Source organism: Paroedura picta, chromosome 4, assembly GCF_049243985.1.
Source record: "Paroedura picta isolate Pp20150507F chromosome 4, Ppicta_v3.0, whole genome shotgun sequence".
Classification (NCBI taxonomy): Eukaryota; Metazoa; Chordata; class Lepidosauria; order Squamata; family Gekkonidae; genus Paroedura; species Paroedura picta.
This window is the reverse complement of record NC_135372.1, coordinates 58,192,467-58,208,348: the sequence shown is the minus strand read 5'-3', so window position 1 is coordinate 58,208,348 and position 15,882 is coordinate 58,192,467.

The window sequence follows — 15,882 nt, the reverse complement described above, 5'->3', positions numbered from 1 at the left end:
GAACTAGGAAAGCTCCATCAGGGCCCTCAGCTTCCCAGGAGCTCATTCCACCAGGTTGGGGTCAGGACTGTAAAGACCCTGGCCCTGGTCAAAGCCAGACATGCTTCCTTAGGGCCAGGGACCTCCAAGAGATTTGTGCCTGCAGAGTGAAATGCTCTGTTGGGGCATAAGCAAGCAAGGGGTCCCTCAGGTAGGCAGGGCCAAGCTGTGAATGGCCTTAAAGGTCAAAACAAAAACCTTGACCTTGATCCAGGCCAGAACTGGCAATCAATGCAGCTGCCTCAGCACTGGCTAGATATGAGTCCTTCAAGGTGTGTTTGTAAGGACCCTAGCAGCTGCATTCAGTACCAGCTGGAGTTTCTGGGCCAAGAACAAGGGCAGGCCAGGATAGAGGGAGTTACAGAGGTCCATAGCTACATGCATACTGTGGTAGATGCAATCGTAACATCCTGCTAGTGCAACTAAAATGAATGAACTAAGAAACATGGAGCTCTATTGAGGAAAACACTGGAAAACGAACTAAGATTATCTGCATTCTCCCATTGTCTCCAGCACTGTCTTTGCACTGAAGTAACAATTTTCTTTCTACATCAAGCCCCCAAAATGGAATGATGGCAAAAAGGCCTTGAGTCTTGAAATATTGGGGGCAAGGGAGAAAGAACTGATAATTATTTTTGTAGCGTCTTTCTACAAGAGATTTTTTACATAATATAAGTGATTTGAAACAAGCTTTTAATTTGACCCATCCTTCATCCTAATAATTAAGGAGCTGAAACACAAAAAGATACACTGGAACTAAATCTAACAGCTGGGATGAACATGTTCAACTATTCTCAGACTACCAGAATCACAACAATGTATTCAGTGACAAATTCTTAGATTCTCAACGGAAATAACTTTGCGGCTCAGTTTCTAATCAAGAAAATCTCATTCAGTGAAGATGCTGACCTCGAGCGAGCAAATAATTGAGGAGCTGATCAAACACAACAATCCAGCTAAGAACAGCAGGCTTTTTAAGAGGCTAGAGAAATATACTTGCTATCTCACTAGAATAGATGAAGTTACCAATATAGCAAGTGTCGCTCAAACATTTTAAAGCAAAGAGATTGATTTATTGAGACTATGGAATCGCTCCTTAAATGGGCCTTTTAAATGCTGAAAACTGTATGGAGTGTTCACTGTATGAGATTTAGAGGGTCCTTCCGGTGGGACATGAAGGTTGTAAGTGATTGTATCTCCTAATTCCTGGCCATTCTGGGGGAGACAGGACAGATATGGCCGAAAAATTATATCAGCCATGTGGAAAACTTGAAGGAAAGGTTTTGCATGGTGCCCTATGAACGGGATATTGTGCTAACATCATAGAACACAGGATTTTTTGGGAAAAAATGTTGCTCTGTGATACAAATGTACTCGTATGAATGCCAGTGTGGTGTTTAGACAGGGAGTCTTGGATTCAAATTCTTGTTCGGGCATGATAGTCCCTGTGACCATTTATGTATGGCAGTGGCTGCACCAGGCTGCTGCCAGTTCCTTGGGGTGGGGTAGCATGCCCCACTGCTTCCCAAGAATGTATGGGGGAAGGAATCCCCCAGTGAATGCAGACTGCCCTGACATTGTGTGTGCGCACACACAATGCTGGGGCTTGCAGAGCCCATTGTGCTGTGCGGAGCAGTGGGGGGCAGTGGGGGGCATGGGGGTCCCACCACACAATGGCAGGAGAGTGGCGAGCTGCTAACTCATCATCATGTGGGTGGGATAATGCCCCATTTGGCTCCACAGTACCACGAAGCTGACTGGAGTGTTTGGTGTCTCTGCAGGGGCACCATGATGCATGGGGCTGGCCTGGCAGGGCTGCAGATGGTGGCTGCAGCAACACAGGAAATGTGGAAGTATCTGCGCTCCCTTACAGTGGGCCATTTGAGGCCCTAAATCGAACCAGGGCTGAGAGGCAGTCGGGATGGCATTGTCATCATGCATAAACGGGTACTGGCCCTGTTGCCTTGTTACCGTCAGCCTGGCCTTTCTGCCCCATGCATAATCAGTCTGGGTGGTCACTGAGGCTAAGTCTAAATGATAGTTTACCATACTCCTGGTTGTAAATTAATGTCTGGCATTTGCCAAATGTGTTGATTGTTAACATTAACCTGTATTTTGTGGTACAAAAAATGAAACTCATGGACAATGTTTAACAGATTGTCTCCAGTTCCTCAAAAAGTTTGGAATGAGAACTCTGTGGTATAAAATATGAAATATATATATATATATATATATTTGCCATTAAGTCTCAGTTGACTTATGGTGATCCCATAGGGTTTCAAGGCAAGAGACATTTAGAGGCAGTTTTCCATTGCCTGCTGTGACATCATGACTGTGGACTTCCTTGATGGACTTCCAAACTAATACTAAGCAGGGCCAACCCTGCTTAATTTACAAGATCTGATGAGATCAAACTAGCTTTGGCTATCCAGATTGGGTCAGGCATCATACAGTACCATCATAGACTTTTTGAAGTGGCAAGCTACCAACTACAAATGCCAAACACATATGGTAATTCTTCTAAACAAACAGGAACAGTGTGTGTCTTGAAATTGGAAATCTCCCCACAATCAGTAGATCATTTAGACTAGCTATATATCAAGATAAAATAGGACAGTACCATGTAGTTGACAGCTACCACTAAACTGATGAGAACTGTTATGAGAGAGGCCATGCTACGTGAGTTGATCCTCAAATTTATCAATTCAGTAAGTAGGGTGTAGTTATGGAGCTAATTTTCAATACCTGAGATTAGACAAATGTATATTTTTCCTCTTGCAATAACACATTAATTCGCTAACCATAAAAGAAAAATAATAAAGGTATTGTAACTATGTGTATTGCATTCTTGTGGAGGAAAATATTTTAGTAGCACACAAAAATAACATCATCATGTATAACCCACATTTTCTAGATGACATATGAAATAATGTGCTCTGGGAGAAGTCTGGATGGGGATTGTGTTACAGTAGGAACCTGTTAGATTTGTGGCTAATCCCCCCACCCCTTGCCTCTTATTCCTTACAATGTACTGGTGTCCTCATCCATTGTGAGAGTTTGCAGACACCATCTCCAAATAGGCTTTGAAATATAAAGCTTGTCAAATTTTTACAGGTATTTATGCCATCTTAATCTGCAGCACTACACTGGGCTTCTTGGATTATTAAATTTTTATCCAGACAGACCGCAGTACATCCAGAGAGATAAGGAAGCTGCCTGTTTAGAATTGTCTTTATTATGTGCAGATATGCTTTTCAAATCCATTTTCCACATCTTAACACAGTACAATAAGCTGGAGCTCTGACTGTGTGAGGTTTTCAAATGGTCAGCTTTGGGCTCCCGCCAGGTTTTATCTCCTGAAAGCCATTTTCTGTTTAGTGTCCTTTTCTTTGATGACAATCTGTGCTTCTGGTTTTATGGTCTAACAGGGCTAGGTCAGGAGCTCTGACTAATTAGTGGCCCCTGTCTGGAAAGGACGCCCAAAAAGTGTTTGGGTGAGCAAAGGGGAATAGCAGATTCTAAGTAGGCAACTTTCTCCAGTGTGTTTTTGATTTCAGTTCTATGTTCTTTAATATTTTTATCAATTGTTATTGCTTTTTTGGCATCTGTTGTATTTATTTGAAATATTTATATCCTGATCTTGTGATAGGCTCAGAGTGGATAATGGAAATAGCTGGTTTTGTCAATTCATGTCTATTGTGCAGGGTATATGTTTAATCTACATAGTATTTAAACATACAATGTGTATTGTTTATATGAATAATGTATATGTATAATATTTCATGACAATTTACTGATACAGAAACAATGTTGAAAAATCTGTGTGTTGGGGGGGGGGGGGGGTTTCTGGAAAGATTTGGTCCAAAGAAACAGAAAATGGTGCAAAACTAAAGAATCAGAGGTTTTGTTTGTACAAGGGGGTTAGTGAGGATTTTTGAGTTGAACAACGGGAATGAGAAATTCTAAATCATCCTTTGTTGGGGGAAGGAGGAAGAGCTCCAACTTATATATTAAGGTTTCCAAATAGAAAACTATTTAGTTTCTTCTTCATTCTGAGACCTCCAGAGTGACCAGCTCTATCCCTTCTTGGAAAGCATAATTTTGTGATTAAGGCCCCCAGTCTTTGCCTCCCATAACCTGAGCACTTAAATCTTATCTCCAATAGATTTAGTCAAAAGCAAACAATACTCATTTCAACATGGTTTATATTCAAACAAATACGTTTAGGATTGCAGCCTTAATTAAAATTCTAATTTAATAGTCTATTTTTCCATGTAGTTGTAGTCTCTGGGTGCTGCTAAAAATGCAAATCCATTTTCTGAGTGGAGAACAATAATGGGAAACCTTGATTTGCCTTGTTAAAGTAAGCCTTTTAAAGGAGAAAAGCCTTTTCTAATTGCACGACAGAAATGCAATTGGGGTAGCTGTTCCTAGTTTGAAGAGGCAGTTCCCTATTGGATTCCTGACTATTGGACAGCACTTAAAGGTACACAAGTATTGGTAGGAAAAGATATGTAGTGGCCAAGGACACCAAGTCGTTTCAGAAATGCCATGATCAATCAGTCATTCAATAGAACAACTCAGTTGGCTCAAATAAACTGTGGATTAATCCATTGTTCTTGTTTTATATTTGCCCATTTCTTTATTTTTATGTTGACTTTCATTTTCTGGTTTGCTGGATTCAGATGTTACACTCTGAGAAACTAATATCTGTATTCCTGAATAATATCTGAATTAGCAATTCAGAAGGAAGGGGTAGCTTTGGAGATGCTATGAATTATTCTTAGCAGGATTTTTCATTGTCAGATACCATTTTAAAGTCCTGTTCTACGTTATTCCCCCCCCCCATTTCCTACTGAAACACCCATTTTGAGTGTGCTCTGTTTCTCCAGAACCTTCAAATTCAAATTCATTGAATAAGGTTCTAAAGTTTAATTATTGGTTACCTGTTAAACATACATCTGAATCAAGCACAAGCTGTTGATTCTATAGTATAGATTATACACATCCAGGTTATATATAGAGATTAACTTTAATGTTATAAAAATTCAAATAAATGCAGATAACCACAACACAGATGGCCATAGGTATACACTGAAACCCAATACGCAGGCTAGCTTTTTTGCAAATACAAAAGACTGATATTTAACATGGAATATAGTACATTTGCAGTTTTACCCAACAGTTTAAGGCTCTTCTAATTAAGCAGAGCTTTAAGAATTCGCTGTTCATTCCTGCAATTCAGCCCCAATTTAGTTATGTAGTCTTAAATTGGAATGTGTTAGTTGTGAAGAGCCAGGCAGATCAAGATGATGTGGGGGAGGGTTAGGGACACCACAACCATGGAGGCAAAGTCTCACCAATTCAGGAATATGGAAAAACCTACAATGGGTCACTTTCAAGGGGAAGACATTTAGGTCCTTTCCGCACAACTTAAATGAAGCCAAAGTCTTACCTTTTGTAAACACTATTAATTTAACGTTCCACATGACATCGTAAACAAAGTGCAAAACTCCTGCCAAACTCCAGCAACAATCGGAAATTTATAGCGCTTAGGGGGAAATCCAGAAAAGTGGATTCCCCCTGAAAAAAAATGCTAAACTTCTGAGCACAAGCTGCAACACATCAGCGAAAGACATGTGCATTCTCAAAATAGCAATAGAAAAAATGTCCCTCCCTAGTTTTGGCCCCGAGCTTCCAGAGATGCAATCGCCATTTTTCCCCCTTAAACCGGTGAAAGCAATGAATAAGCGAGGCTTCTCCGGCTGAAGTCCCTCCACAAGCAATTCAGAAGTGCTTAACAGTAAGACAAAGCTCCCTTCTGCAATTGTTTTTAAAGTTCCCAAGCACAATACAGCCCCCTGTTCGACACTGCCCGTAATTTCGGCCAGAAATTGCACCCATGGGAGGGATTCTTTTTTTTTTACTTGAAGAGCATGTAAACAATTAAGTGCCAGCTCCTACGCCAGTGAAAAACGTCTTTTTGAGACATTGAATGAACAAATACTCATTGCTACTGGTGTTTTGGGGTTTTTAAAAAACAGTTTTTAAAGGGAAAGGGGCTTTTCGGGAGCACAAACACAACAGTTCATTGGCTGTTCTGTTTGATAGATGGCCGGGGGTAGGAAGAAGTGAGGAAAAATATTGCCCCCTTTGTTGCAATTCTGGTGAGACTGGAAACCTGTGGGGAATGAATAGACCGCTACTGGGTCTTCAATATTCCATTAGAATTGAAGGTGTGCAGAATGATGAAATTCCATTATTAAATATAGCGTTTCTGCATACTGCAAACATTTAGCAACATTGGTCATTGTGTGGAATGGCCCCAAGTCTGGCTAGGAGCAGAGCGTTCCTTGCCAAAAGGAGTCTGAGGAATAAAAATAAGAGGGCAAAGTCTTGTAGGAAACAGGGATATTTCAAAAACTGGGGGAGAAAGGGCTATAGGGAGCTGAGTTTAGAAATTGATCTTCTAGATCTTCAAATCTTTGAGCAATTGTTTTAAATATATATATTTTTCCTCTTGGCTAAGGTGACCAGATTGTCCCAATTTTGGAGGGACATCTGGGGGCACCTGGCAAATTGTACTTATGCTGCAAGTAAAAAATATATATTACAATACTATTTTTGTGTTCTATGCGTTCTATGAAAAATTTTGTTGCTCCATATAGACCAAATTTTAAATCAAGAACCCGCTCAGTCAATGGTGTCCCGCTTTACCAATGTTAAAATCTGGTCACCTTACTCTTGGCCCAAGAGCCAAGATATATCAATCCCTACAGTTTTAATCCAGGTTGTTTGCTGTAACATCATTGGTGATACTTTCTTCAAAGAACAGTAAGTTAAATGAGCTTTTTGTGTTTGAATTAAACCATCATTGATCTGAAAACCTCAAATAGATGCCTGAAATATTTTCTAAAATAATGTTTTCTAATGAAAGCAGCTTATATCTTTATTTTTCTCCCTCAAGTATATCCACTTCACACAAATATTGATGTATCAAGCTATATTAAAGTTGTTACACAAAGTACACAACTTTAAAAGAACTATTGTTCCCTCATCACTCTGTGCATGTAGGCTATCCTCAAAGCATCTGTAAAAATTAGTAATACATGTTGTATGCAGAATGCTCTCAGGGTCTTATATCAAAGAAGAGGCAATTATAAAGTGTTCTAGAATCATACAAACAGAAAATGTATTTATATATACATGAAGGTATGAATTATAGTATAATTCTATAACAATTCCCTTTTGTACTGTCCACAGCATGAAACTCTGCTGCTTGCTGGCATGGTCTCCTAAACAAAGTGAAAATCTAGGTTGGAAGTCTTGAAGGCCCAGCATAAAATCTTGTTGCAGAACAAAACACATTAAGAGAAAATGCACAATATAATCTGTACAAAAATAAACTCTGAAAATCCTTCGGTACTCCAGACTGGGCTGTGCCGAGTTGCACAAAGCCTGTGAACTATCCTGAGGAATCTGTCTGGAGATAGTTTGCCTCATTAACCTTCCACAGCCACTTCTCAAATAGAATCTCCTATACAAATAGATTTCTAGTACATTTTCCCCATCCTGCCATGATCTGTTTCTGATAATGGTGCTCCCTTGTGCTCTGTTTAGTCATAGAATCATAGAACCATAGAGTTGGAAGGGGCCATACTGGCCGTCTAGTCCAACCCCTGCTCAATGCAGGATCAGCCTCAAGCATTCATGAAAAGTATCTGTCCAGCTGCTGCTTGAAGATAGCTGGTGAGGGAAAGCTTATCACCTTCTCAGGTAGCTGATTCTACTGCTGAACATAAAGTCCTAAAACTGATTCTAGTAATTCCAATCTTCAAATGCTGTTATACCCATGTTGCATTGTACTTTGCATAAAGATGTTCACAATAACCCAGTAGCAACCTGGCTCTCTTACCTGCAAGATAGTTGCAATATTAAAGACATTAGCTTTGACCTCTACTGGTTGATTTTTCGTTCTACTTATCCTATGGAGTTCTTATTTCAGTGATTGTTACAGTTTCAGGCTACTGCACCTCTGTAAAAGATAATCCAAGTGATTGTTTCATTTTATCCCTCCACCATCTGGAAGTCTTGACAGGTTAAACTCCCTTACTACGTGGTTGAATCCTGAAATTTGTATACACTCACCTACAGTGTTTTTTTTATCAGGAATAGGCTGCCTAAAGAGGTGGTGAGCTCCCCTTCACTGGCAGTCTTCAAGAAAAGGTTGGATACACACTTTTCTTGGATGCTTTAGGATGCTTTGGGCTGATCCTGCGTTGAGCAGGGGGTTGGACTAGATGGCCTGTATGGCCCCTTCTAACTCTATGATTCTATGATTTTCTATGATTTTTCTATCTCTGTCTGAATTTCCTTATTTCAGCAGCCTGCTCTCTAGTCTTGATCCGTCAAATCTGGACTCTTGGGAGGAAATGAGTCCATATGGCTGTAATGTTTCTCTACATAAAGTGCATAAAGATCATTTACCATTCTGTGCCTAATGACATTCCCACCCAGTGTATCTGCCACTCTCCTTATTGTTTGATCCTAGGTGGGCTAAGCATGTACATGCTTGGTAATGTGATCACTGATAACCGAGATGTTTTTAGAAACATAAGAATATGGTTCAAGAGTCAATACATCAATTCCATCCGAAGAGGTTTATACATTTATGTTTACAAGTGTAGCAGTCCTTTCCATTTAACCTTGTTGCTTAATGTAACATTCATTTGTCCCTAGCCAATTCTAAACAGCGTTCAAAATAGCACACCTTATTACGCATTCCCTCTAAAGTCCCCTTCCTGTGGGTATTAAGTATTACCTGCGGCTTTAATCCTTGTCCTACATGCACCTTCTAGTATAAAACATTTTTATATATTAAAAAAAGTTTAGACCACTCTGTACTATAGTGTTTATCCTTCTTTCGCCCAGCATTCATTTTTTGATGCCTTTCCCAAAACTCCACTGCAAAAGCTATATATTTATTCCTCCTCAGTTTCTTCCAATTGGGAAAGATTTCACGTGGTTAATTGAAGATTTTTGTCTCATGGTTGATTTTTTTAAAGAAAATTATGGAGCATTTTGCCTTGGTGATGGCCACTGCTTTAATCTAAAAGTCCCTGCAATACAGAGTCTGAACTTTGCAGGGCTCATTATATTATCCTTCCACTCTGTAGGATCCTGTTGGATTCCAGAAGCATCCTGTCTGTTTTATCCCCTTTTTAAAGTCTTTCATTATCACACCATGCTGTCTCCTTGACAGAACATCTGCATTTACATTTGCACAGCCAGAAACTTTTAAAAGACAGCACGGCTACCCATCTACGTCCATCTGCATCTAACATTTCTAAAGTTGACTCCTACATGAGTGGGTTACTATTGGTTGTAACTTTAAAACTCAGTCTGCCACTTGAAAGCCAAAAATTCTAACATGAGATGTCTAGTTGGGTTTGCTGTGATTTAAACCTCTGCTAACATCTGCTGTTAAAAAATTTAGTAGAGGTTCCTGCTTTGTTCTTGGCATAAGGCCTCTAACATTTGTGTGCAGATAGTATGGCAAACTCCAGCCTGCAAATATTAATCCCTGTATAGTGATCGGGATATGTTTTGAGTTTCAGAAGTTTCTTGATATGCCAGATCCCGTCTATCTGCAGTGTACTGTCTGCTGGGCCATCTGCTATCAGACAAGAGTATATGTAGTAGTTTCCCAAAACTTCTACAGAAACCTTCTCCAGTACTCTGCATATTTTACAAATCTGTGAAGTTCTCTGGTAGTGTTAGGTGATTGGTGATTAAGTCCAAATTATTTTCATCTGGTTATGTCCTTGGGCAGATGTTACATGAGAAAGGTATTTCACTGAAGCTTGAGAAGTGACAGTTTCAAGCCATAATCTTGGAGTCTTCTCAAATTTTTCAAATCTACTGTCAGAGTGGCTGAAAAACATAATGAAATAATCAAGAAATGAAATTACTTTCATTAAGTTTGTCCTTGCATGACTCATTCCATCCTTCTCTGGAAAATGTTGAGTGTGCTGGTGAAACCCTGGACATAATCCTAAACTGCCAGTAACCAAAGAGATTGGTGAAAACAGGTTTATGGCTGAAATCCATGTAAACAACATCAACTGAGTATCCACAATCTAGTAAGCATGTCACTCGGTCAAAGAAGGAAACCAGGTTGGTCTGGCAGGACCTGTTGGAGCTGACTTCCCCAGATCAACAAATTGTCCTTCAGATGTTTGCTGATTACCCTTTTAAAACTCTGCTCCATTATCTTCCCTGCAACTGAGGCCAGACTCACTGGCCTGTAGTTTTCTGGGTCATCTCTCCTTCTTTTCTTGAAGATTGGGATAACATTCACTCTCCTCCAGTCATTTGGCACAACTCCAGTCCTACAAAAGGTCCTAAAGATGTTGTACAAAGGTTCCACAAGCTCTCCAGAAACTTTGTTGAACACCCTCAGGTGCTCAGTGTCTGCCTGGGGACTTAAACTCATTCAGTGCAGCCAGGTGCCTCTTGATCATCTCTCTGTCCATGTCAACGCACCACCCAGACACCATACCTTGCCTACTACCATCTCTAGAGATGTCCATATTCTACTGAGAAACCACAGAGGCAAAATAGGTATATAGGCTTTCTGCTTTCTCTTTGTCCTTTGTCCTAATCTCTTCATATTTACCTAGCAGTGCGCCTATTGCCTCATTCACCTTGCCTTTGCTCCTCACATATCTGAAGAAGCTTTTCTTGGTATAGTGGGATTCCACTGGCCAGTCTCAACTCACTCCCAGGTTTGGCCTCTCTGATGGCTGACCTTGTAACCTACAGATACTCCTCTTTAGAGATCTGTCCTTCCCTCCATTTCTTGAACATTTCCTTTTTCTTCCTTAGCTCCTTCTGAAGTTCTCTATTCATCCAAATAGGCTTCTTCGGTCCCCTATCATATTTCTGTCTTGCTGGAAAAGTCACAGCTTGAGTATGCAATAGCTGTTGTTTAAAGAGAGTCCACCCATCACTTGCTCATTTTCCATACAGCATTCTCATCCACCGGATGACTCCCATAATGTCTATGAGTTTATTAAAGCCTGCCCAATGAAAGCCTAACATCCACCCCAACTCAAAGAGCCTGGGGAAGGCAGAGTGTGAGGAGGGGAGGGATCTCAGTGGGGTATAATACCATGGAAGCCATTCTCCAAAGCAATTTTTCCCCCAGGAGAACTGAACTCTGCCGTCTGGAGATCAATTGTGATCCTAGGAGATCTCCAGGCCACATCTGGAAGTTGGCAACTCAGTTTTTGTTTTCATTCTTTGAGCTCTTTTTTAGTAAGTCATACAATTTCACAACTTTTCTTACTTCAGTGACCCTGTCATGACTGATATAATTCAATATGTCAAAACCCAGTTTTGTACCTATTTCTTTGCTACTTCTTCACAACAACCAGTAAAAGGCATAAATATTTGTTGTTACAAACCAAATACACATTTTCATTAACTTGCCTTACATTTAACAAAGTCCCTATCTGTTAGGGTTCCATTTTATAACCACTGGTTTTTGCAGTATGACTCTCAGGATTTAGAAAAAAAATATGATCTCTCTCTCTCTCTCTCTCTCTCTCTCTCTCTCTCTCTCTCTCTCTCTCTGTATGTGTGGTTCTCTTATGTATGAGACACTACTTTAGCTTCTTGAATGAATGTAAAAACCTAGGCTGGAATTCTTGGATATCCAGCATAAATCTTGCTGCAGAATAAAGCATTTTCTAGAGAATAAAACTACAGTATAAGTGCCACAAATCTAAACTTTGAATACCACTCTTTACTCTGCACTGACCTGTATCAAATGACATAGAGCCTATAAAATATCCTGAGAAATCTTTGTCTTAAGAGACCTTGCCTCCTAAACTCCCTTGGTCTCTCTCCAGATCCTGGAATCTCCCGTGCATACAGAGTTTCATTCCCTTTAATTCACCTCTCTTTGAAATCTTGGCCATCTTTACATAGTTTACCTGCCCTGGCTTCAATGCTGTTAGGAAGTGGATTTTTCTCCGTTTCCCCAGAGCATTGTGGTATGTCTGTGCGCCTCCTGGAGTTCCCTCAGCTTTTCTCTGATCTGATCTCCTTTCCTGTGAAGTTTTGGGAACAATTACAGTAAAGCTGGGTGGCTGCCAAATGCATTTTTCATATGCAACTTTCAGGTGAAATGATCAAATAAATGGATTGGCTCGGCAAACCCCCATCCCTTCTAAAATACAACACAGGAATTTCAAACAAGTCAATTTCAGACACTGTGATTTTTTTTAACCAACCTCTCAGCATTATTTCCCCCCCCCCCTTGAACAGTAGACCTATCTTTGGGATATGACTTCTCACTACCGAGCCTTTCCCCGCTCAGTTCTGCTCTGTTGCCTCAGATTCATCCATGCTTTTTTTGACTCCCTTGATGGGAAGGCCGAGTGTACTAATGAAGAAGTGATTCAAGATCTTTGCTGAGATCTCACTCGGTAATGTTTGCCTCAAGCATGGCAGTGTCTGTTGGAAGCCATCTTGACAAAATGAAACTGAAGGAGGCAAACTGTATTCAGATGTTTATTCGCAAAGGAAATTAGCCACTGGCCTGAGTCCGGCCAGTAATCAAAATAAATAGCACTGCTGGGAACTTCAGACTGCCGTGGACTTCATAGACAGTGTCATCCTAAGCAAAGTCACTCCCTCCTAAGCCCATCCACTTCAGAGGGCATAAAAGGCTGTAACTCTTCTCAGGAAGACACTATTAGTCTGGTTGGCATAGTTTTAATCATTTTGGCAGGCACAAAGGCTACTATTTCATGAATCTCCAGCTGCCAAATATTAAACTCGGCATCATTCAGAGAAGGTTTAAGACATACATTTGTAGAATTTTGGGAGAAATTTTGTAAGCAAATTAATTTCCATTCCACAGATGCTTAGGATATTCAGTCCTACTATGCAAAGGGGGAGTGTGTGCACAAGAATGCCCTCTTCTATCGGTTTTTTTTTTTACTTATTTATTTAAATATTTGTACTATGCTTTTCTCCCCCACTAGGGGCTTCCATGTAAAACACACAGGAAAACGTTCAATCCTAACCAAGATTGTAGTCTTTAAACTGTGGCAAGTTCTGAAGTCATTCCATTCCAGTGCTGACTCAGTCGGCATGCCTAACATGGAGGCCACAGGCTCAGAGTCATAGGTCACAAGACCTTTGGCTCTTGCCAAAGGCTTGCACCATTGCCAAGCCCAGTCTCTTGCAGCTGGCTAATATGTTCCTTGTTTTCTCCCCCAAGTTGTGACTGTCCCTGCTCAGGGATAAATTCTGCAGTGTTATCACCACCTCGTAGAAATTCTCTGAAGAAGCCCCAGCACTTCCTAGGCATTATGGGCAAGAGGTGCAATGACAGCCTTCAGGTGCTTTAAGGACTTGACTGTGTTTGTGTGTGTGTGTGGGGGGGGGGGGTAGATTTCCAAAGCAGCTGCAAAGCATAAAGAAACAAAACTCTGCAAACCAAGGCTGCTGAACAGTCATAAAACTGCCTGATTTGGGTGCTTGGGTTGCGTGCCAAATTTGTGGGTGAAATGAATCAATCTGATGTTTGATTTGCAGGTAAGGTACAACTGTAGAACTGTTCATCTGCAAAGCTTTCTGTGTGCCTAGATAGTGTTCTGTGTTTTGCCTAGTTAGTGTCTGGGGAGGAACAATGTATATTGCGCTGATTTTCTTGGAAGTTAGACAGGATAGCAATGTAAAGATTTTTCTTTTTCCTTTTTCTAGACTAAATTAATCAAACTAGTCCAGTAGCAGAAAACAGAAATGGCATATTGCTACTCTAGCTTCTACAGAGTCAGTCAATTCTCAGAGTCCTCTCAAAGCTCTCTGTAATGATTGCCAGAAAGTGGAAATGCCGTGTGCCAAATGCCAGTTGCATAGTTTCTATTCTATAGAAACTCTTCTGCCAGGACTGTTCTGCCACACCTATATCTCCTGCTCCTTGTTGCCCTCATCCCTTCTGAAGCCTGGGGGAATAAAACTGGACAATGGAGGAGCCAGAATCATCACAAACCTTCCAAAAATGTTCAAAAGAAGGAAATAATTTTGTTTCGATTGCAAACACTCTCTGCATTTTTCCAAACAGGGCATAATTGGGTTCGGATTATGATGAGTAAATTTTTTCCCTGCATATCCTTATAGATTACCACAATATTCATGGAACCACTTGGGCACCCAGTCATCTGTATTGTCCTGCCAAGTGGTGAAAAGCATGCTACCATTTCCCTACTACCTTAGATTTCTGATCAACGATGTATTAGGTCACACTTGCCTTGCTGTTTCTGTGGATAGTACAAACGGCCAGCTTCCCAAGCGATTATACGTACACCGTGGTGAATTACCACTTGGTAAATGGATGTCTGCATTCACCCGGAATCTTGCTTGTTTTCCAGGCAGCTGGCCAAGCAGCACAGCAGCTGAAACTTCATATTTTTGCTCTTTAATTTCAATAGAATATGCTGTCACAGTAAATGTGCTGCAGTGAATCCATTATATGAAATTACCGTGAGGGTGTTGGGGGCAATATTCAGACCTGAAATGTCAGGAAATAATCCCTCTTCTGTATAAACCACATAACTGGCACTTTTAAAAAGAGTATATTTTAGGTAGGAAACCAAGCACCCTGTAATTCTTACTTTGACAAATCACTCCATTTGTAGTGAATGATGCTGAATAAATGCGACCGCTTATACACTGATCCATCATAAAGAAAAGGCTTACCATACAAGGAAATAACTGGAACAGAAAATAGTGTGCTCAGACCCTTAGTAGTCAAAGAAAACCCTACATGTTGGGAGTTTGCTATTCAGCTTAATATTCGACACCTGCTGCAAGATTTGTCACCAAAGAAACTGTTTCTCCATGATATGACATTACATGCAACCCTGAAGGAAGAGTGCAGGATTATGTTCCCTGTAGTATGTGGCTGGCTTCACTTGTTTGTGTCTTCTCAAATGATAGGGCTGGATCCTATGAACATAGAACAGATTTTTTTTCCCTTTGGCATCCTGCACACCATGGAAGGCTTCTCCAGGGGGGATTAGTTGGCATGAAGCAGTGAGAGATGCATTAAGAAGGGAGAAATGGCAGAAATCTGCCTCTTGTACAAGTACTTGCTTCTATTTGAAGAAAAGGTGGTGCACAAGAAAACAGGGTAGTCTCTTCTGATCCACCCCCAAGCTACTGCCCTTGGTATTGCACCCATTCTGTCCCTGAGGGTGTTCCAACTCTCTGAAGAAATTGGGGGAGGTGTAGGAGACTGTAGAGCAGTGGTTCTCAACCTGGGGGTCGGGACCCCTTTCACGGGGGTTGTGGCAGGGCAAGATGCTTGCCTGGGGAGGGTGCTATCCACTAAACAGCCTTGCGGGGTAGATCGAGATACAACTTTCATCTGTCCGGAGCAGCAGAAAAGAGTGAGATCAGCATGGTGGGTCAGAACTGAATTCGGAAACCCCAGGGAAAAAAAACCAATTTATATACAATCATGAACTATGGATCCTCATGTTTTTGGTCAGTTTTGGCTTAATTTCTGTGAAAGAACACTTGCATAATTTTATGGTTGGAGGGCACCACAACATGAGGAACTGTATTAAAAGGTCGTGGCATTAGGAAGGTTGAGAACCACTGCTGTAGAGAGAAGGCGAGAGAGGGGACTATTCCCTCTTTGAACTTCTTTTATGAGCTTCAATCTATTATGTTTCAAGGCATCATGTGGTGGTTCACCCCTTATTGACTGTTTGCCATTACATGCTGTGATCTAAAATTGAGCCCAATAGAACTTTTAAGACC